Raw genomic sequence first — 23792 nt, forward strand, 5'->3', positions numbered from 1 at the left:
TTCTTTCTATATGGGCCTTTTTCTATAAACTTACATAAGTAGATATTTCCGAAAAGAGAAACATAATATTGTGTGATTTAACATAGAAGGAGGGATCCCTGGGTGGCGCAGCGGTTTGGCGCCTGCCTTTGGCCCAGGGCGCGATCCTGGAGATGTGGGATCGAATCCCACGTCGGGCTTCCGGTGCATGGAGCCTGCTTCTCCCTCTGCCTGTGTCTCTGCCTCTCTCTCTCTCACTGTGTGCCTATCATAAATAAATAAAAATTAAAAAAAAAATAACATAGAAGGAAAAAGGAAATGCAGGCACCTGACTGGCTCATTCGGTTAAACGTCTACCTTCTGCTCAGGTCATGATCCCAGGGTCTGGGATTGAGTCCCATGTCAGGCTCCCTGGTCAGCAGGAAGTCTGCTTCTCCCTCTGTGCTTCCCCCTTGCTCATGATCTCTCTCTCTCTCTCTCAAATAAATAATAAATAAAATCTTTAAAAAATAAAAAATTTGAAAAGGAAATGCTTTCATCCAAGAATCTTATCTTTATAGTATTACAAAACAATCTTAAAACAAAGGGCCAAAGGGTATTTTGCTTTGTTGGAAATGGATTTCAGTTAAGAAATAGCATCATATTTATCACTATGACTAATGCTTTTCCTAATATTTTAGCTATCATAGAGGCATAGATTACAAATCACTAGGCATATTGTATTCTTTCTAAAATGTTTAATGTAAAGCCTTCTTTATTCATACATATATATATTGAGGAATATTTAAATGCTTTATTATTGGTGTCTAAAAGTATCAGAAGCAAACATTTTTAAAGGGGAGTATGTGAATGAGATACCATATTCCAATAAATTCCATACAGTATCCACTAGAGAGGATTCACCAACATACCACACTTATTCTTGATAGTTTGTGTTCAAGACAGAGAGTGTTCCAGGATTAACTATATTTGTGGGTTTTTGTTGTTATTTATTTGTTTATTTTGTTAAGAATTTTAGAAAAATCATAAAGTCCTCCTGACAAGGTAAAGTAAAACAATACTGATGTTAAATAAACACACTGATTTTTTTAATTTATTGAGTTAAAGATACTTCACATCAATCTGTATTCATGCTCATACTCTATTGCCTTCTACACAGAGATTTAGATATTATGATGAAGTAGTAAGATCCATGGATTTCTTTACATTTACATTTTAAGATGTAAACTACAATGCCCTCATTTTATGTGCACCTACGTTCACTACACGCCTTACTTGTAATATGTCAAAAGACTCCTGAGGAGTGTCCTTGAACTTCTCTAAACAGGGCCCAGTGGCATCCAAAATGGTACTGCCCACATTAAAATGTAAATGAGCCTGCAGTAACTGCAACCAAGATCATTTTATACAGGTGTTTAAATATAACAAGACCTTAAAATCGATCCTTCAGGGATATCGCATGTACCAAAGTTGCTGAATTGCATCTAGGCATAATGCTTCCTATATACGTGGTTTTATCGCTCTTGTGTGATACTCACTGAACTCTTCAAAAAATATTCTGCTAAATTAAACAAAAGGGCATCTTACCAAGGCCCAAATGAGTATCTATCTCAGCTCCCTTCAAAATGAGCAAACATAATTTTTAGTAATACTGATTTACTTGACATTTGATTAGTATTTATTGAACAATTATATTAGTCACAAAAAAAAACATATTTTCTGCCTTGGAATAATTTAAATTTATGAAAGAAAAGGTTAACATGTGGCATTTTTTTTTCTGGCTAAGGGAAGATTTTTATCTTTTTGTTTCCTTATTGTTATTTTATTTATTTCTGATTCATGTAATATGTGGTCAAATTGTATGTTTCATTGTCATATGTCACTATCAAGGTGAATTAAATTATATCCTGGTAGTGTTATTTCTAGTGCATATTCATAATGCATGATGCATAAAGCACTTCCTAATCTTTTAAATCAGATCCTCTACAGGCACAATAAATGTAAATGCAGTCAACCTCAAATAAGATCTCATTTCCAATGAATATAAGAAAAATAACTTTTCCAAACTCGGTTACTTTATTATCAGTGAGAATGAATGAACCTTATTTTCCCTCTAAATAACCCTGGAAAAGGCAAATGAGGACAGAGGATGCCAAGATAAAATAAAAGAGATTTATTCTCTATTATTTGATATATCACATTTAAAATACTCATGCATTTCTGAGTCTTGTTACCTTATAAATGTCAAAGAAAGAAAAATAGAAACTGCCTCTGAGTTAGCAGCACCTCTATTAACTAGAGGTAAAAAGTGAAAACAAACAAAATGCTCATTTTATTAAGCCAGTCACAATGTATATTTACAGACTTAATTAGCTTTTGTTAATATATTTTTAAATTTCCATTCCAAAATTGATGTTTTTAATTAAACATATGCCTCTAAGAAACAATCTGAGGCTTATAAGATAGAAAATATTTATCAATGAATTCTTATCCTACCTTATGTATCTTATGTATCCTGTCATCCTTTTCTATTATTTATCTATCCATCATTTATCCATCCATTTATTTCCTTTGTTTCTATAGCTTTCTGGAACAATTTTTTAAGAAAGTCTAGTTAAACTTATTGTTTTCTCATCCCTGGGATGATGAGATGCATTCAGGAACAAGACCACATTGATGGAATATTTAAATACATTTTTTCTGACATCAGTATCAAACTACTAGTCAATCCCTCATTTTATTAAACGTCAGGGCAACTTCTTATCTTTTTATTTTTAATTTTTTTTTAATTTATTTATGATAGTCACAGAGAGAGAGAGAGAGAGAGGCAGAGACACAGGCAGAAGCATGAAGCAGGCTCCATGCACCGGGAGCCCGACGTGGGATTCGATCCAGGGTCTCCTGGATCACGCCCTGGGCCAAAGGCAGGCGCCAAACCGCTGCGCCACCCAGGGATCCCGCAACTTCTTATCTTTACTTCGTTTTCTTTTTAACAGAGCTATTGCTATAATTAAAAATATTCCCAGAATGTAAATTTAGAAGCAGTATGAGATGTAAGTTTTTTTTACTGATCCAATTTATCCCCCTTAGAATTATGCTACCTACCCTCACAATATGAACCCACCTCCTACCCTCTGCACCAACTCAGTCATAATTGGCAGGGGGGTTTATAGACTTTGAGAATAATATTCCTTCCCTCAGATATTCATAATGTATTCCAACTATTACTGAGAAATCATTAAAATCATTGAAACAAGCTACGTGGTGAACTTTACCCTGTAACAAACACGTGGACTCTTTGAGGGGCATCTGATTTTCAGGTCAGCAGTCTCTGGGTTCTACCCACAGCTAGCAAAGACTGTACTAAAGTCCCAGGCTGAAGCCCCAGCTTGTATCTGCTGATGTCCTGAACTCTAGCCAGGCCATGCCACCAAGGCTCTAGGCACTGTTGTGGCTGGATTTATATAAGTACAGACATATATAACTTTAACTTTGGACATACTTAAGTGTTTAGATGAGATATTTAGGGGGCAGGGAGAATGTCAATAGTTCAATGTCTGAAAGTATAACATTTCCTAGAAAACTCCTGATATGTATGTTGACAATTCTCTAAAAATATGATACCAATGGCCATATTGAGAATGGGAAGGATTTAAATCATACAGGTATATCCATGTTCCTGCTCAGCCAGTGGCCACTCAGAGCCCTCTGAAATAATAATTATCATGAAATGGAGATTTCAGACAGGATATGTATTCTCTCCAGAAGAACAGTAATGTTTCCATGCTGCCTTAAGATTTCACCATCCTAAATCTAAACCAGTAGTCTTGAGTTATATCTGAAACCAATGGTACTTGCATAGACTCCTCTCCCATTCCTACCTTATTTTTGCTGGAATCTAAATGTTCAGAAATATTACGGAAGGGTGTGCTTGTCAGGAATATGAATAAAAAAATATTTTCAGTATAATTTTCCTAATATATACAGTTTATTTTCCAAACATTTGACAGTAACAGCAACCCTATTAGTAATTAGACCAAGACTCTTTTGAGTTAATTAGGGCCATGACTCCCTAAATATAACAAAAGCAAAAAAAAAAAAAATACATTGGCAAGTTCTCTTCTTTTAATCTGCTAGGTGCTCGGCCTCCAGTGTGTTTCCTGGGTCTATTCAACCTGGCTTCTCTCTGTTTCCCCTCCTCTCACTTCAATTCTTTTGAGAGTAATCATTTTTAATAAATCCAAATTCATTGGCCTGGGACCTTGACAGTGTGCCTATCATTCCCAATTCTCTCTTCTAGTACAGTGGATCAGATTCTATTTAACTCAAATCCACTCATTGGTTGTTGCCTACTGGGCACTACCAGTTTTGGAGGAAGACACAGATTCTGCATTTTCTGTTTGTTATTGTATCCTTAGTGCATTTTATGGTGCTTGCTATGTAGCATATTTCAAAGAAATGAATGATTGAATGCATGCATAAATGTTAGTGCCTGGTAATTTTGTCACTTGCTGTCCTAAATTTGTGCCTCTTCTTTTTATCAAATCTCCTTGAACACGAGTATTTGTATGAATCAATCAATTTGCTTTAACTTTAAATATCTAAGATTTGCCTCCAGCTACCACTCAGTGATTTTTCAATATATGACCTTATAATTCTCTACTCCATTTGATGTTTAGGATATTGTTCAACCTGACATAGAGGAAAATATTTTATGTCTGAGATCAGAGAAAATCTATTAGTTCCCATAGAAATGGTGATAAGGACAACATTGTAACTCACCATGTAGACATTTTGTTTTTATTTGAAACATCACTTAGTAGGAACAATTTCCAGCATTTGATGTAACATTCTCTTATCAACTTTCAATTTTAATTCCATATGTTGTTACTCTGCCATTTTATCATTCTGTTCATGCATTTATTTTATGGCTTGTTCACTTTTACACAACCTTAAATTATTTGTGGAATAAAGCAGGGCATATAAAATGGAAAATATCTCATAATTTCTAGCATATAGTAACTACACAATAGATGCTAGCTTCATTCCTTCCCTTCCCTTACTATTCCTTTTACTAAAAATCTGTCCTCAGACAATATTTCCAGTTTATTTTTTGCATCTCTTCACATAAATATCACCTGAAATGTCTCATTTCTGTCCAAACACTAGCCAATCTCCTTCCCTTGACTTTTTAGTTTGGTGGATTAAAAAGGTTCTAAGGAATTAGAATTAACTAAGGTAAGCATATGTGACAGAATGAGCCTTCTTTGTACATGAATATAATGATAACAAAAGTTGATTAATGATAGAAAATCAATGATAAAATGCTTAATTTTTAACTACCATGCCATATCCATAATGACTTGGAAGTCAGAGAAAAATTGGTTTGCTTTACTGTGCATGTCCACTGGCTATGTTCCAGCTTCCTTTGATGAAGGTCATGGCTCATAAAAATTAGATCTGTTCTCTCAAACTGCTTGGAAATGAGGGGGACTGGATGGCTCAGTCAGTTAAGCATCTGACTCTTGATTTAGGCTCAGGTCATGATCTTGAGGATGTAGGATTAAGTGGGGCTCTGCACTGGACCGAAGTCACCCTGAAATTCTCTCCCTCTCCCTCTGTTCACTTTCTCTCTCAAATATCTATGGGGCATAGATAATTTTTTTTAAGTCTATGCATAGTACTTCAGTTGCTACTGTGGCTATCCTTCACCTCTTACTGGTTTTAGTAGTATCCTCCTTCTCCCAGTTCCATTCAGAGGATCATATGTCACACCATGGCAGCTCTATGGAAAACCTACAAGTTACTAAGCCGAGAGAGAAAAATATTCTAGATCATCCAGTGTGAGCTCACAGAAGCCCTGCATCCTTTTCCTGTTACATAGAATCTCATTAGAGATGGCAAGGATTGCTTTCTCTCTTCGACTAGAGAGTCTTACCTCAACTATTTCTGGGTACACTGTTGAATTTAGGCATTTTCTGAAATGGGCTGAGGTTGTACTAGTGGAGCTCAGAGAAGTATAAAGCATGCATGCATACCTCAGTTTTTCTCACCAAATTATCTGTTCTTTTTTCACTACATTTTTCGTTATCTTCCCAGAAATATCTGCAGTAGGAAGGAAAAGCCAAGGCAAATATGTCTCAATCTTTCCCCCTTCTTTTAGTGTTTATCATTTTGCAGGATAAAGGAGTCCTAATTCTTTGTTTTAAATAAGTGTACACTTATTTTATATGTAATTTTAACTTTTCTTATTCATCTATTATAATAAGGTCTGTTTTTAGTGCACTAGATTTCAAGATGTTTTATATGATGTAAAGTTTAACATACAGTAAGATATACAGATATCAAGCATACAGTATGAAGAACATTAATTTTCCTATCACCCCAGAAAGCTCCTAAATGCCATTTTCTGCTAAAACCTTCATGTTGTTCCATGTATGGGTAATTGGTCCCTTGTCATTGCTGAGTAGAATTCCATTACATGGGTATACTGTAATTTGTTTCTCTATTTTCCAGCTAATGGACATTTGATTGGTTTCCAAGTTTGAACTTATTGTCACAAAGTTACTATAACAATCCCATTACATGGTTTTGTGTGGACATGTGTTAAGTTTCTTGTCTTGAATAGATACCTAGAATGAAGAATTACTGAGTCAGATGGTGTGTGTATACTTAAACTTGTAAAAACAAAACAAAACAAAAAAACATATAGGCCTTCCAAACATATTTTCTTTTCACAAAGTCACTGTCCAGTGCTACACAGCAAGTAGCAATGTGAGAGAATTCCAGTTTCTCAATATTCTTCCCAAAACATCATAGTTGCAGTCCATTTAATTTTGGCCATTATGGTAGGCATATATTGGTATTTCTTTGCAGTTTCTAATAATGATTTCAAGCAACATGTTTGTGGTGGAGAAGGGCTTACTGATCATTCATTTATCTCCTTTTATAAAGTGTACAAGATTGTATCCATTTTTAATTGGACAGGACTTCTGTGTGTATTCTGGGTATAAGAACTTTGTGAGATACATGTATTTTAATATTACTCTATAGTCTATGACTTGCAAATCAGTTTTTTAAAAGATTTATTTATTTATTCATGAGAGACATATATAGAGAGAGAGAGGCAGAGACACAGGAGGAGGGAGAAGCAGGCTCCATGCCAGGAGCCCGACGTGGGACTCGATCCCAGGACTCCAGGATCGGCCCTGGGCCAAAGGCAGGCGCTAAACCGCTAAGCCACCTAGGGATCCCCTGCAAATCACTTTTAATAATACTTTAGATGAGAAAATTTTAATTTTGATGAAATCTAGTTTATCAACTTTTTTTTTCTTGCAATTAGCTTTGTTTGGGTCCCTCTTAAGAACATTTACCTCCCATTATTATGTTTTAGGTTTCAGATATTACACACAGGTCTGTGAGTCATCCTGATTTAATTATGGCAAGAGTTAAGGTCAAAGTTTATTTATTTCCATTCATATATCCAGTTGTGCCAAGATAGTTTTTGAAGTCTTTTATTTCTTTTTTTTTTAAATTTTTTTTTTTATTTATTTATGATAGTCACAGAGAGAGAGAGAGAGAGGCAGAGACACAGGCAGAGGGAGAAGCAGGCTCCATGCACCGGGAGCCCGATGTGGGATTCGATCCCGGGTCTCCAGGAACGCGCCCTGGGCCAAAGGCAGGCGCCAAACCGTTGCGCCACCCAGGGATCCCTGAAGTCTTTTATTTCTTAATTTATTGTAATAGTTTATTAATTGTAAATTAAGCAACTGAGATTATATATATAATTTATTTATATATTGTATATAATTTATTTCCAAATATAATATGTATTTATATATTATATATTTCTCTAGGTATACCATCTCTTTCTTGAGACTGTATTTTGTTCCTTTGGTCTATTTACTAATCTCTCCAAAAATATCTCACCAAATTACCTGTCTAAACTGCTATAGATCAGTAGTTAATTTTGCAATCCATATTTTAAGTTTTATAAGCTGATTCTTCCAGATTTCTCTTGACTATTCTAGGTCCTTTGACTTTGGCTTTCCACATAAATTTTACAATCAATCTATACACGTGCAGAAAAGGCTGGGATTTTGACTGAAATAACTTTGAATTTGTAGAGTCTTTTGGAGAAAATTAGACATCTTAATACCAAGTCTTCATGCTACACATTTTGTATATCCATGTATTTTATAGGATATTTAAGAAATTTATCTTAGCAATGATTTTTTTTATTTTGCATATAGTGATATAAAATTTTTAATGAATTTTATTCCTAGACATATAATATAAGGGAAAGCTTGTATTCAATTAATATTGCAATATAACCAATGACTGCAACTCTAGCAGCTTAAAAACAAACAAAAAATCTGTTATTATCTCCCTGTTCTATAGACCAGAAATGCAGTACAGTGTGCTAATGTTTTTTTTTTCCCCCTTTAGCAGATTTTCAGCTTTCTCTTTATATTTGGTTTTGTGAAATTTGAACATAACCTACCTAGGTGTGGTCTCCTTTGTGTTCATCAAGGAACTCTGCTAGTCTCAGTGGATGGAAGTGAAAGCCAGGAAAGTGTCATCACTCAGAATGTTTGCCTCTTTCCAGGATCATATCCTGCCCTTTTCAGTGTGAATTTGGTTGATTTTAGCACTTTCAAACATTTGCTTTTTCTATTTTGTCCAGAGTTTACAATTGCTATCCATAAGAGGTTTTGATCAATAAATACTACCCAGCCATTATCATAACAGGAATTTTCAGCTTCTTTCTTGATATTTAAGATGGCTGGGTGAAAACAAATTACCTGTGCAAAATATTTGAATTTCAAGGCTATCATTTTTTTGTATTAAATATCTATTTTGGAGAATAACAGATGAAAAATTAATGTTTTCTGTCAGACTGTGACTACAATAATTTGGCGATTTTCTGTGACATTAGTTGTGTATGATTGAATAGAAGGAAGTAAATTGCTCACAAAGTAGTCCAGAAAAAAAATGCATTCATTTACTTCAATGTTTCTTTTTATTACATAACAAACTCTTTATATACAGGGTAGAAATATCAGTGGATATTGAGTTAGGAAAATAGTTAAGTTATTAGTTTGGATCATTGTATTATAGCAATTCACAAATGCACTTAAATTGAAATTATTTTTATAATATCTATATTAATTAAATGATACTATTATATATTTTTATAACCTTGTTGATATTATTCATGCTTTCAACAAAGAATAGCATTACCTTTTGCAATCAATCTCAAAAAAATAAACATTTTCTTTCCCTAGATATTACTTTGACTCTAGTAGACAGCAATCCACTTTTTTTCATTTAAATTCAATTAGCTAACATACAATACATAGTTTCCAATGCAGTGTTCAATAATTCATCAGTTGCATATAACACCCGGTGCTCATCACATCACGTGCCCTCCTTAATGCCCATCACCTGATTACCCCATCCCCCCACCAACCTCCTCTGCAACAATCCTCAGTTTGTGTCCCATAGGTAATATTCTCTCATGGTTTGCCTCCCTTTCTGATGACTTCCCATTTAGTCTCCCCTCTCTTACCCTATGAATCTCTTTGCTTTTTCTTATATTCCACATAAAGTGAAACCATATAAGTGTCTTTCTAAGATTGACTTATTTCGCTCAGCATAATACACTTCATTTCCATCTACATTGATATAAAGGTAAGTTTTCACCCTTTCTTATGGCTGAGTACTATTCCATTGTGTATATATACCTATCCATTCATCTGTTGATGAATGAGCTGATGTCTCAGCTCTTTCCATAGTTTGACTGTTGTGAAAATTGCTGCTATGAACATTGGTGCAGGTGCCCCTTCAGATCATTACATTCGTATCTTTGGGGTAAATGCCTAATAGTGTAATTGTTACGTTTAGGGTAGCTGTATTTTTGACTTCCTGAGGAAACTCCATACTGTTGGAAAACAGAGTGGCTGCACCAGCTTGCATTCCCCCCAACAGTGTAAGAGGGTTCCCTTTTCTCCATATCCTCACCAACATCTGTTGTTTCCTGTCTTGTTAATTTTAGCCATTCTGACTGGTGGAAGGTGGTATCTATTGTGGTTTTGATTTATATCCCCCTGATGCAAAGTACTGTGGAGCATTTTTTCATTTGTCTGTTGGTCATTTGTATGTCTTCTTTGGAGAAACGTCTGTTCATTTCTTCTGCCTATTTCTTAACTGGATTCTTTGTTTTTTTGGGTGTTGAGTTTAATAACTTCTTTACAGATCGTGGATACTAGTCCTTTATCTGATAGGTCATTTGCAAATATCTTCTTCCATTCTGTAGGTTTCCATTTGGTTTTGTTGACTGTTTCCTTTGCTGTGCAGAAGCGTTTTATCTTGGTGAAGTCCCAATAGTTCATTTTTGCCTTTGTTTCCCTTGCCTCTGGAGACGTGTATAGCAAGAAGTTGCTGTGGCTGAAGTCAAAGATGTTGTTGCCTGTGTTCTCTTCTAGGATATTGATGGATTCCTGTCTTACATTTAGGTCTTTCATTCATTTTGATCCATTATTTTAGTGTATGGTGTAAGAAAATGGTCCAGTTTCATTTCTCTACATGTGGCATCACAATGCCAGGCTTCAAGCTTTATTACAAAGCTGTAACCATCAAGACAGTATGGTATTGGCACAAAAATAGACACTTAGATCAATGGAGCAGAATAGAGAATCTAGAAACAGACCCTCAACTCTACAGTCAACTAATCTTCAACAGAGCAGGGAAGAATATCCAATTCTTTGGAAAAAAGACAGTCGCTTCAATAAATGGAATAATCTGTTTTTTAAAAATGGGGACAATCGCATACTTATATTCAGAACATTATCAGTGCTATGTCTGAAAATATTTTAATTTATAATATTCAGAATGTATTATCATGTTTTTCACCTTCCCTAGACTTTTACTATATACTACCATGTACCAGTCATATTAATATGTGCTTAAAATAATACGAGTGGATATTTTAACTTGGAAATAGACTCTATCACATAGAGCAAAATCATTTTAAATTTCATGTAATTCAGGTTATAAAAGTGGCACACCAAAAAATAATCCAGGGGGAAATTTTCAATAAAAATATTCAAATATATCTGCTTAAAAAAAACTCTGAATGTTTGAGTAAGAGTTAAAAAAATACTCCAAAGTAAATTAGAAATGCATTTAAAATATATAAAAGTTATAGAATCAAGTTGAAAACTTTATTAGTTGATTTCATTTTTATTTTAAGTTTCTGATATTATCATTATCTTGAGATTTTTTATGAGGTAGCATAATTTCTTGATGTCCTTAGTGTCTAATGATTGACTTATTTAACTGCTTACAATTTTTACATTTTGGTAACCATGTGTCTAGATGAAGGTAGATGGTTGGGAGATGAAAGTATCAAATTAGGAATAATCATTTTACTAACATCAATTCTGAGCATAAATTAGGTTTCCATATATCACATAAAACATGCACCTACACCTGTACACAGATACATGTATTTCCAAAAATGATATTGTTCTCATGAAAAATGGCATGCTCCAAAATCGAATGCTAATCTTTCAGGAAAAGTGTCATTGATTTTATTGTAATAATCAATTTAAAAATGAACTAACATTTTCCAAAAATAAAAAGTATAAAAAATAATTTCTAGTCAACTGAAATATCATCTGAAACAAAATGGGAATATTTTTAACATTTTCTCAATACGTTATCAAAAAGATATTGATTTAAAATAGTATTACTAAAATATGTTAATAAAATGATTATTATTCAATATTGTATTTCATTCAACTTGGAAAAAAATCTTACCATATTTTTCTGCTCACCCTAAACATATTGGAATCTATAAAAGCATAACAGTTACATTTCCCTCATTTTATTTCTCCTTGTATATTTATAGTTTGTAATGGTTTTAATGACCTGTGGATAGGGTTTCTCCAGCAGGTAATAATGTGTTTTTTTTTTTCTGCCAGGAAATAATCAACCTAGGTCATCATTATTTAAATAAGTAGATGATTATATGGCTAAAGGGAAAAATAGGATATATGTTATAAGAAAAAATTTACTTTTTTTATGATTGAGGGATATTTTCTTCAACTAATACAAGATGCTTTTTATTTGTCACCTCTCTATTGAAAGTACATTACCCTAAGTTCACTGCTGAGTATATACCTAATGGAAGGAATAAATCTTTGAACACCACTGAGAGTACAAATTTGGCTGTGCCCTGTGCAACATCTCAAAGTTAATGGATAGAAAAGTTATTAGTTAATACTAAACCTTCGATGGCCTTGAGTTACTCAGAAACATGGATTTTATAGTAAAAACTGGTTATATCTCTATTCTTCTATTTACTGTTACAACTTTGTCAAAGTATTTCACAATTTTGGTAATAAATTTTTCTATATAGATTAGATAATATAAATTTTATAGTTGGAGAATTGTTAATTCTATTGAATCTAGTATATTTCTTTGGAATAAAAGCTCAATAGATGTGCTCTCTCCCTTTTGTTTCTCTTAGACTAATGGTCTAGTACTCATATTGACACCTAGTATATGCAATTTAAAAATAATGATTATAACATAGGTATTTTGTGATGGTAAGGACTTTATGTTTCTAGATATAATTATTGCTGTTGACTTTTTAATAATTTTTTTGTTGGTGGGGGAAATGAAAACATAGATTGACTTTACATAATGATTTAAACATAATTACAAAGATTTATAGACTGTTATGTACTAAATGTTTGTGTCTTCCCAAAATTCACATGTTGAAATCCTAACCTCCAATGTGATGGTGTTTGGAGATAGGGCCTTTGGGAAGCACTGAGGTCATGTACATGGAGGCCTCATGAAATGGATTAGTGCCCTTATAAGAAGAAACACAAGAGAGCTTGCTTCTTTTCTCTGCTGTCGACAATCTAAAGATACAGCAAGAAGGGGTCATATACAAACAAGAAAACGAGCTGTCATTGGACACCAAATCTGTGAAGGTATTAGGAGGTAGAGCATTTGGGAGGTGCTTTGTCATGAGTGTGGAACTGTCATGAATGAGATTAGTGTCATTATACAAGGGATGATAGAGAGCTCTGCCATCCCCTCTACCATGTAAGGACACTGGGAAAAACCAGCCATCTATGCACCAGAAAGCAAGCTCTTGCTGAACATCAGATCTGATGGTACCTTTATTTTAGACTTTCCAACCTTCAAAACTGTGAGAAATAAATGTTTTACCTAAGCCACCCAGTCTATGGTCTTTTTGTTATGGCAGCCACAGCTAAGACTGAAACACCACTAAAAATCAGGACCATGAGTGTTCTTAAAGGAAAGAGGCATATTTGGGCTCCAAACTAAAGCATGCTTTGGACAGATCATGGGTGCCAATGTATTCAGAGAGAAAAGGATTCCAATCACGTTTTAGAATTTGGGGCTTCTACCCTATGAAATTTCATAGTATAAACTTGGTATCCTCAGCAAACACAGACTTGGTGTTCAAGAGTAGTACTCATGTGAATATGTTGAAAGAGAATTCTCATTTTTGCTTTTTACCTGTCATCTTACTAGAGTCCCACAGGTGCTAAAATTGATCCATAATACTTAATTAAAGTAAGCTTTGAATTTATGCTCTCAGGTAAAAATGGTTACCCAAGTGATCGTGAGTTGAGCAGCAATGGGAATGGTTAGGTAATGACTTTCCCACTTAACCTTCTTCCCCAAGAATAACTATTTTAATTTTTGTGTACTCTGACTTTCTTCATAAGGTTGTGCATAAAAAAGGACTCTGGTGCCACAAAAAGTATTAAAAGTTACTGTTTTATCTCACATTTAGATCTTTCATCCATTTTGAGTTTATCTTTGTGTTGGTGAAAGAGAGTGGTCTAGTTTCATTCTTCTGCATGTGGATGTCCAATTTTCCCAGCACCATTTATTGAAGAGACTGTCTTTCTTCCAATGGATAGTCTTTCCTCCTTTATCGAATATTAGTTGCCCATAAAGTTCAGGGTCCACTTCTGGATTCTCTATTCTGTTCCACTGATCTATGTGTCTGTTTTTGTGCCAGTACCACACTGTCTTGATGACCACAGCTTTGTAGTACAACCTGAAATCTGGCATTGCGATGCCCCCAGATATGGTTTTCTTTTTTAAAATTCCCCTGGCTATTCGGGGTCTTTTCTGATTCCACACAAATCTTAAAATAATTTGTTCTAACTCTCTGAAGAAAGTCCATGGTATTTTGATAGGGATTGCATTAAACGTGTATATTGCCCTGGGTAACATTGACATTTTCACAATATTAATTCTGCCAATCCATGAGCATGGAATATTTTTCCATCTCTTTGTGTCTTCCTCAATTTCTTTCAGAAGTGTTCTATAGTTTTCAGGGTATAGATCCTTTACATCTTTGGTTAGGTTTATTCCTAGGTATCTTGACTAAAAAACTATATGAAAGTCCATGGGCCAAACAATTTAATATGTACTGAAAAAAATAAAAAAGAAGTGCTTTATCCACATATTTTAAAGTGTATCAATTATTACTACATCATTTCAAGAGAAAATATTTTCAGATTTTTCATTCCCAAATTGTAAAATTATTTAAATTTAGAAGTTTCCATCATGACTGAACACTACTATTATTATTAAATTGAACCCATCTACAATTGCCATTTTTATAGATTAAAAATGAGAGAATGTGAGTACTCAGCAGCACATGTATTAAAATTGGAATGATACAGAGATTAGCATGGCTCCTATGCAAAGATGACACACAAATTGAGTATTGTTTTTATTCCAATCATGAAGTGGTAGAAAAGAAATACATCAGAAAGTTATCAAAGGTCAACATTATAAACATGAAGAACTCACAGTGAAAATTCTTACTTTTTTACTCTAAGTAATAAACTTCCCAAAAGAAATTTTGCAAAATTAGAAAAACACTCTGAGCAAGTGGTATTTTTCCCTCTAAATTCTCAAAATTTTAGTAATGCTAACTAAATAATAACAAGACTATTTTTGAAGCCTCTTCAAGGAGCTATTGTGTTTTTGTCTTTTTTTTTTTTGTACAAGAAAACAAGAACCGTTTTCACAAAACAAAAACTATTGATTTAAGTTGATCTAAATAAATTTAAGTCAGATAATGCAAGGAAGTTATATATCTTTAAGCTTTCATTTAGATTATTGTATATAATTATAAAAAATTAAAGCCATTCCTTCTGTTATGTATTACATAACATTTCTTTCTTTGCTGTACTTTAGATTATTCATTTTTCCTAGTTAGCTTTAAAGACCTTATGACATTCTTATTATTCATTTTCTGGTCTTCTTCCTTCCCCAATCCCCCAACCCCATTCCGTATATTCATATTTAAATATCGAAATGTAAGATTTCTCTTCAAGTTACCAGTGATTTAACAATAAACAAACAAAACTTTTTAAGGTGAGTTTTTCAGTATGAAAACAATGGCAATAAGGAGCAAAAAAATAAATGTAAATTATATTTGGACTTTTTCATAATTTGTGTATTATATTTATTTTCCCCTTTGGTGTGGGATATTTTTATGAATAATTGAGTATATGAATAAATGAACATTATATATATGCCGTATCTATAGTAATTGTTAAAACTACCATAGATACATTCAACAGAAATTCCATACTACCCCCCCCCCTTACATTAGAAAATCTAACGGTGTTCGTAAAACTTGCTCTTATATCTTGCTTTTGACACTAATGGGAGTTTTCAGTAAAGACAAGTCCAATTGATGCATGAGCCTAGTAGTTCCCCTTAATTGTGTTTGTAAATTCAATAGCTATTATAGAAAGAGACATTCTTGGCTGCACTTTACAAAAATTATTATACCTCCTAGACCATACTTTATTCATTCTTAACTTCTATGTGTTTTAAAACTGTCTTGTGTTAAGAGTAACTCAGAAACGTATACTTGACTCTCACAGACTTTGGATGGTTTTTGTTCTGTCACATGTTCCTCTGATAGCTCAATACATTTTGTCTAAATCTAACATAATGGTGTTGAGAGTCTATCATAAAAGAATGAAGAAAATTCTTTATAAATCAAAACACCGTAAAAGAAATAGAAGTGAATATTCTATTCTGGAATATTTTTGAAATGAGTTCTTAGTTGAAAGAAACAGGAAAGCCTTTAAGTTGCTGTTAAAAATTTGTATCAATAATATTTATTATTGAATATGAAATATTGATCTTTGTCCAATACTGGGGTACATTTTAAGTCTTAGATTCTCTAAAAACATTTTCAGTGGCTGCATAAATAGATATCACTAGTCATAACTGAAGTATGAATTAAAAAGAAAAATCTTGGTGTGTTGGAAGAGCCATAGTCACTTCTTGGAAATACATACTTCCTTTTGTTATTGCCTCTTGGTTCGTGCTGCCTGGCTACTTCTACAAGAGCCCTCATCCTGTCTGCTCTGTAAATTGACCACTGATGCTTTGGTCTCATACGATAAACATTCAGAAATAACTAGTTATCTTTTATAAGGAAAGCAGTTATGGGAAAGCTGGGGGAAATTGATCAACCTTAAGACTTTTCTGTTTCCCTAAACATGGCATGTTTGGATTTCTCCATCATGATACAGGGAAATCTGCTAGGCAATTCTATCCCAGAATTCAAAATCATAAGTGGTACTCTTAAGGCTTTATTTCTTGGCTTTGTTCTGGAACATTTCATGCTTTTCTTTGACATTCTCTTTAAGAACATCTAGGAGGTAAATGGGAAGACTTGAGGATATAGCCATCTGATCTTTTGCCCTCCCCTCCCACTTCAGACTTCCAATGTTTCGTGGGTGGGATTTATTCACTAAGTCTATCCTTGTTCCTCTTCTTTGTATACCATATGACTTTTTATCTATTAGGGCTGCATTTGGCTATATTTTTGCTTGAATACTCTAGAAAACAAGATATAAGGTAAATGTTTGTGTAATAATAATTTTCTGAGAAGGATTCAATTCCAAGGAAGCAGAAGTGAGGAGATAGGGAAAAGAGGTGGAGAGAGGAACTCTGTTAGAGAATTTGTTGTGAAACTAAGTACAGCATCAATACCAGCTAAACACCCATTCTTGTCAGATTTCTACAGAGCATCTATTAGTAAATATTCCATGGGAAGTGAGAAGAGTGTAGTGTACTGCACATAAGGTGAGGTATGTTGAGTTTTGCTGATGGGTGACACAAGAGATGAAGAGCAATTACAGCAACAGCATCCTTATAAGTAACAACAGATGGGAAAAATAGCAACCCAGCTCCACAACACATGGATGGGTGCTATCCATTAAAAGCCCACTCTGGCTATAAGGAAAAGATGCCTAAATCTGGACTGATGCATGAATGAATCTTTTTTTGACTGCCATAGTAGAAAGCAAATCCACTTGCATGTTCTGAGAGTACTAGAATTTCACCTGAAAATTACTTTCAGCCCTGACTTTTTCCCTGAGAAGCAAGGAAAGATCCAACTCTTTAATGTTGTGGCTACTTGTAATCTTCTAAATCAAGTATTACAGGTGAGGCTGATGGCCAAATCAAGCTCCAGGAATTATTTTTGTGTGTGTCTCTCTGAGCAAAGACATTTACATATTTAAAGATTGTGGAGGAAAAAAAAAGAAAGAAAAATCTGTGATAGAGACCCATAAACTCTAAAATATTTCCAATATATAACTTTACAGAAAAAATGCACCAATCCCTATTCTAAAAACACTGTAAAAAGAGTATGACAAACTAAGCTATAGATCCCATTACTACAACTACTGCAGGTAATGTACTTAATTTTCATTACATCTTTTTTCCACCTTTAGCTGGTCTGGGTTTCTTGCCTTATGGAGTGATACAGACCCTCATCCCTTAGAGTCTGCCACTGGTTTTCTAAACAAGGGAACCACTTTCCAGAGAAGGGAAGTTGTTTGTTCATTGGCCTTCATGGTCATATATGAAGAGAGAATTGGATGGTCAACTACATGCAAATCATGTTTGGCTTCCATTGCCTAATAGAGCAGATTGGGGAGCCTAGGATCATTCTAGGGGAGTAAACACACATATATGTTTACTGTTCAGACTGAAAATTTTTGATTAACATTGTTTTCTCATTTATTGAGACTCCCAAATATTTGCAGTAAAGCCAAATGTCTAGAAACAGTCTATAAGATTGATCATTTCTTTTCTTCTTCATTTTCTCTTTTAGTGACTGGCTTCTGTTCTCTGTCACTCCTTTAGCCATTAGGTTAATAGCCTCTGCCCTGGACAATTCAAACAATTGCCTTAGAATGGGGAAAAGCCATTATTAATATAGTCTTTGCCAATTTCCTTACCCCCTTGGTCTGGAAGATAATAATTAACAAGTCTGCCAATTTCCTTACCCCCTTGGTCTGGAAGAGAATAGTTAATAAGTAGCATGGAAATAAATTGAGACTAATCCTATCAATATTTTCTCCTGATAAATATATACCTTAAGACTTTTCTGTTTCCCTAAACATGGCATGTTTAGATATACCCCCTCCCACTCCCACTGCCTCCCTTGGATAAACCAGATTTGGGATAAAGAAGCTGGCTTTTACTTGCTTTTCTTCATAATATTGAATTCCCTATCTCTGGTTCTTTCTCTTGAGGACTCTATTAGGAAGGTCTCAAGTTGCTCCTAATCGAAATTCATGTGAAGATGACCTAAACAAATAAAGATTTCATTTTTCACTTAATAGCTCTGTAGCATGGCTCTCACTGATAATTTTCTCCAACTTTCTGCTCTACTTCATTATAAATATTAACAGTATGTCTTAATCATATTGCCTCATAAAAATTTTCATATACAGCCACATTACAAAGAAGGAAATTGAGGTATTATGAGATAGAACTCTCTTCTTACCTGGACACAATCAAAAACTTTCCCAGAAGTTACCAGCAAACTATTCCTTATACATCACTGGATTGTTCTGGATCAATCCCCCTCACCTCCCTCAAGGAACTGGGAAAATGAGTCGTTGTCATGACTGGCTAAGACCAATGGTGATTTGCTGCCTGGGACAGGATTAAACAAAACAAAAATGTTTGTTCATTTAAACTAAACCAAACTGAACTCTTACTAGTAAAAAAAACTAAAAAGAAGGGTCTAATATGCAGGATCTGGCTCAGCAAAAATTTCTTTTGAGTTCACTGGGATTACTTCTTGATATGTAAAGATAAGCACTTAGAATTAGACAAAGCCTGTTTCTCTCAGACAAAATCTCACTAATAAGATTGTAATCACAGTATGAAATATGAAACCATCAAAATCGACAGCTAAAAACTGAGCAATAAATTCATTGTTAGAGCGATTATTGCTCTTTCTCTGATACACCAAAACACATTGATTTAGTGGTTGAGGAGCCAAACAACATTATGAATGAAAAAAAATAAGAATATCTCATTTCATTTTTTCAAAATATTATATCAATTACTATGCCTTAATGACTGCCAAGTGACAGGCAGTATAACTTGAAAATGAGAATTATATTTGAGGATAATTAATTTAAGAGCTCAGTTAATTTTTCATCATTAGCACATCCTTTGAATTTTTGCCCTAATAGAAGTGAAGGGGATGCATTTATTAATTCTTATGTTATCACCTGGATACAGTTATGATCATTTCAAAAATAAATAAATAACAACAGAAAAAAGCCCCAAATCCTCCCTGGGTAGAAAATAACATTCTGTGGACATTATATGCAGCAATTAAAATCTGACCTTGACTTAATTTCATTAGAATTTTTTCAAAGAGTTTTTGTAGGCTACAATGATGCCAGATTTTAAGGGACTCATTCAAGACATAGGCTCGGTTTGTGTTCAATATTTTAATGTAATTGCATTTTTAAAAATAACATAGTTTTGTAAGTTATACAACAGAATAATTATACTGCATCATTATGAGGGTGTCTACATTTAATTTGACTGCTTTCAAAATATTTTCCATGTTTTAGTTCTCTGAATGTTAAATTCTTACAATACGTCCTTTAACTTTTTTTCCCCATGTATTTATATATGTTAGAAACAGGCAACTTATGTGTGTTACTTAGAAAGAGTCAATTTGATGGGGTAGTAGAAGCAGATTTTTACTTCTATCCTTTTAGAGTTTTTTGGCTTGGCCTAGAATTAAAATTGACATAAGACGTGTCAAAGGAGAAAAGCATGCAAATATACAGCAAGTCTTATGTGATATGGAAGCTCTCATAAGGACTAAAGACCCAAGGAAATGGAACCTTCATGCTCTTATAGCAGGTTAAACAAAGAGAAGCAATTATGGAAAAGTGTCTAAATTCTGTGGGGAGGCTAAAGAAAAAGAATTACTCTAAGAAGGCCTGTTTGTATATAATTCTATAAGTCTCAACTGATGATTAGAACGTCACTTTCCTTATTTTCTAGGGAGGGTATCTTTCATACAGAAATTTCATCTCCTGCATTCAGGAATAGAAGAGAGGGTCAGAGTAGCCTTCTTGTATCTGCCATTTCTCAAGTGACTTTAACTCAAAATAATCAGTATGTCAAAGCAGCACATTTTGGTGTACATTTTCTGAATTCCTTCAATGTTTATGTTAATATAAGTTGTGATTTAATTCATATGGGGTGACAGACAATGACAAAATGGCTGTAGTATAATCTTATATAATTTTCTCATGTGATAAATGTTACTATTTTAACCAATAATTTTAACTAAATTATGTACAGTTTTTATCAGTAACTTAATTAGATAACTGCTATTTTCTCCAATTTAATCCGTGAATTAATCGTTTACATAAAATTCTTAAATAATGTGTTTTTACCAATATTATTCATACCAGATATTTTCGCCCTTATAAAAATCACATTTTTAATACTAAATATCATATTTGTCACTGTGGTGATTTAATGTATTGGTAAAAACAATCTTTTTTCCATTTTGATAAGGTAAAACTTGGCTCAAATAAAGGGAGAATGATTTAAAGGCCGATGGCCTAAGATTTAAATTTTTTCCCCATGAAATACAGGTTAATTCCATTCATGGACTTTGACTATTTCTTGGGAAATAACACCAGTATACTATATAAGTTATACCAGTTAAAAAGCTCAAATTCTTAAAAATTGAATAGAACTACCTTTATCTGTGTTATTATGTTATTCTAGATATAACAAACTTTTATGATACTTTTTTTTTGTTTTTGCTTCAATTTTGAGATGATATTGTTAGCACCAGTTCAAACAATGCAAATTATCATGCTTCTAATCCTCAGTCTGTTATTTCTTAGTGAACCTTCTCTACAGAAAAAATTAAAACGGAATCTTTTATTTTCGGGGGATAATTAAGTTTATGCAAGATATTTCTGTTATTGATTCCTTTATCTTGAAATCTAAGATTATTGAGGGCAAGTTTTCACAGTCTCTCTTAGGAAATTGCAAGCCATTAAAAGGGAAGTGTAAGATTAGACTATTCAGGAAAAAATACTATATTTTCTATTTCTCTTGATTAGAAATATATAAATCCAAACTTAACAATATGAAACCAAGAACTATCTATTTAACGAATCCTATCTATTTCAATGATCTGCTAGTGATCAAATGTCACCATCAAGCTGTATATGGTGGAAATATAGAAAGAGGTAGATACATGTTATCACATATTGACACTATCTTATAATTCGAATAATCTTTGAGAAAATAATATGTTCATTTTAAAAATAAGGAAATGTGTATCACATAGTATGTGAATTATCTACATTTATGGAAATGGTAGATGATGGAACTAATTCTGATTTCAAAATTCAAATTATTGTCCACTATTTTATTGTGTTACAACCAAATGTTTATTACAAGTCATTTATACCTGTGTGTATGTGTGTGTATAATTTTATATTTGCTTATAATTAACTCAAGTTGTTATAGTTCCCAGAAGTATTTGCAGTTTACAGATTATCTCCAACTGTAACTAACATTTAAAGAATTTAGCAGAAAAGGAGGACATTTTTTTGGCAAAAAATAAATCCAATAGCCACAAAATTACATTAAGTATAACCCTACATTTTTGTTCACTTCTATTTTTTTGGCAACCACAATCTGATTCAGTTAAACTATATTATGTTCTCTGTTTATCACATTATTTTCACAGTATTGCTATCAATACTGTTATGTCCATCAATAATAATGTTCATTACACAACTAAAATATTCAGGAACATTTACCAAAAACACTAGGATACAAAAAATATCATTTAAATATTCTCAGTTTCAGGGGCAACTGAGGGGCTCAGTTAAGTGTCTTGACTTTGGCTCAGGTCATGATCACAGGGTCTTAAGAAGGAGCCCCAAGTCAGGCTCCACACTCAGCAGGGAGTCTGCTTGAGATTCTCTCCCTCTACTGCCCCCCCCCACACACATGTGCTCTCTCTCCCTCTTCCTCTAAAATAAAATAAAATAAAATAAAATATAAGTAGGTAAGTAAATAAATAAATAAATAAATAATGAATATTTTCTGCTTCAGAATGACTTCCCATTTAGTTGGTCTTTTAGATCACCTACAAAAAATATAAGTTCCAGCACAAAGTAGAACATTACTAGACTTCTCATGGGCTAGATAGAAAAATAATTACAACTATTATTAGAAAGAGTGGTAAACATAAATGTTCGAGATAGAAGAGGAAGACTGGAAATTGACTTTATCTGGATCTCATTGGAAAACTAGTCATGGATAAAGTAGAGTTTGGCAACAAAGATATTCCTCATATGGGAAATGAGAAGGAGAACACAAGTGAGCTGTGTTTATTTTGTGGGAAAAAAAAGTTATTTTCTTATTCTTCTATAAAAAAAGATTAGCAAATAATCCTAAAAGAAATAAAGGCAAATACCTATAATATAATTTGCTTAACAATTGCTATGTTGAACTTTATCTGTGCCCTGTACTCCTGAAAAACAGAATTAGTGACAAATTCACCTATCCTTATAAGTTTCTAGAAATACTGCAAAGAACCACCTTTCCCATATGATACAGTTAGGACTTGCCTGTGGCCCCTTGTTTCTGCTGGCAAGGCTAGACACAGATCCTCCTATGTGCTTGATCTCTAAGACTTATAGATCTTATGGTTGGACTGTTCTGCTGAATGCAGTAAATAAAATCTCAACTAACTACATGCAGATTTTTATTCTTATGCTTTTTTTTTTTTGACAACGGAGAAGTTCTATTGTAATGAGATATGCTGGTCTGAATTGATGGCTTGTGTAATTGCTGTGGAAAATAAGTCAAATAATTAGAGGTGATATATGTACCATTATATATAAATAATATTTGGAATACCCTTAAGTTGTGGTATTTAAATTTCAAAGTGATATGTATATTTGTATCTCAAAAACATGTCTTTCTCGAGAGTAGGATTGAGAAGGCAAGGGATGGTGGCAGTGGTTACAGATAGAAATCGCTATTGACTTAGTATCCCTCCTAATTTTGGGGAAAATACCTGTGTGTGTGCATTTCAAGAAGGAGCTATAACATGAAAAAGTAATGGTTGTAGGCTTTACTACATATCAAGGTTAATATATTTTAGAATATTGTGAAGATATCCCTTTCTTATCAGCTAAGTAAATCCTTTCCAAGATTCACAGGTTATTGTAAAATGAAATTATTTTGAAGTAGGTGGGGATTTAAAGTATTATATATTTTTAAAATTCAAGATTTAACTATGTTCCTCCAATTTCTTTATTCAAAACCAGGGTGGATAAAATTATGATAAATATTTTATGAATGGGCTTAGGTTTTCTGGTGGATTATAGTGTTCAGGGGCCTCA

The 23792-nt window shown here is 33.5% G+C and overlaps 1 pseudogene; it reads left to right on the forward strand.

The window, feature by feature from the left end:
* Positions 1-14687: 14687 nt before the first annotated feature.
* Positions 14688-14778, forward strand: LOC112645708 (U6 spliceosomal RNA; annotated as a pseudogene).
* The last annotated feature ends 9014 nt before the right edge of the window (positions 14779-23792 follow it).

The sequence above is a fragment of the Canis lupus genome, chromosome 1, assembly GCF_003254725.2.
Source record: "Canis lupus dingo isolate Sandy chromosome 1, ASM325472v2, whole genome shotgun sequence".
NCBI lineage: Eukaryota > Metazoa > Chordata > Mammalia > Carnivora > Canidae > Canis > Canis lupus.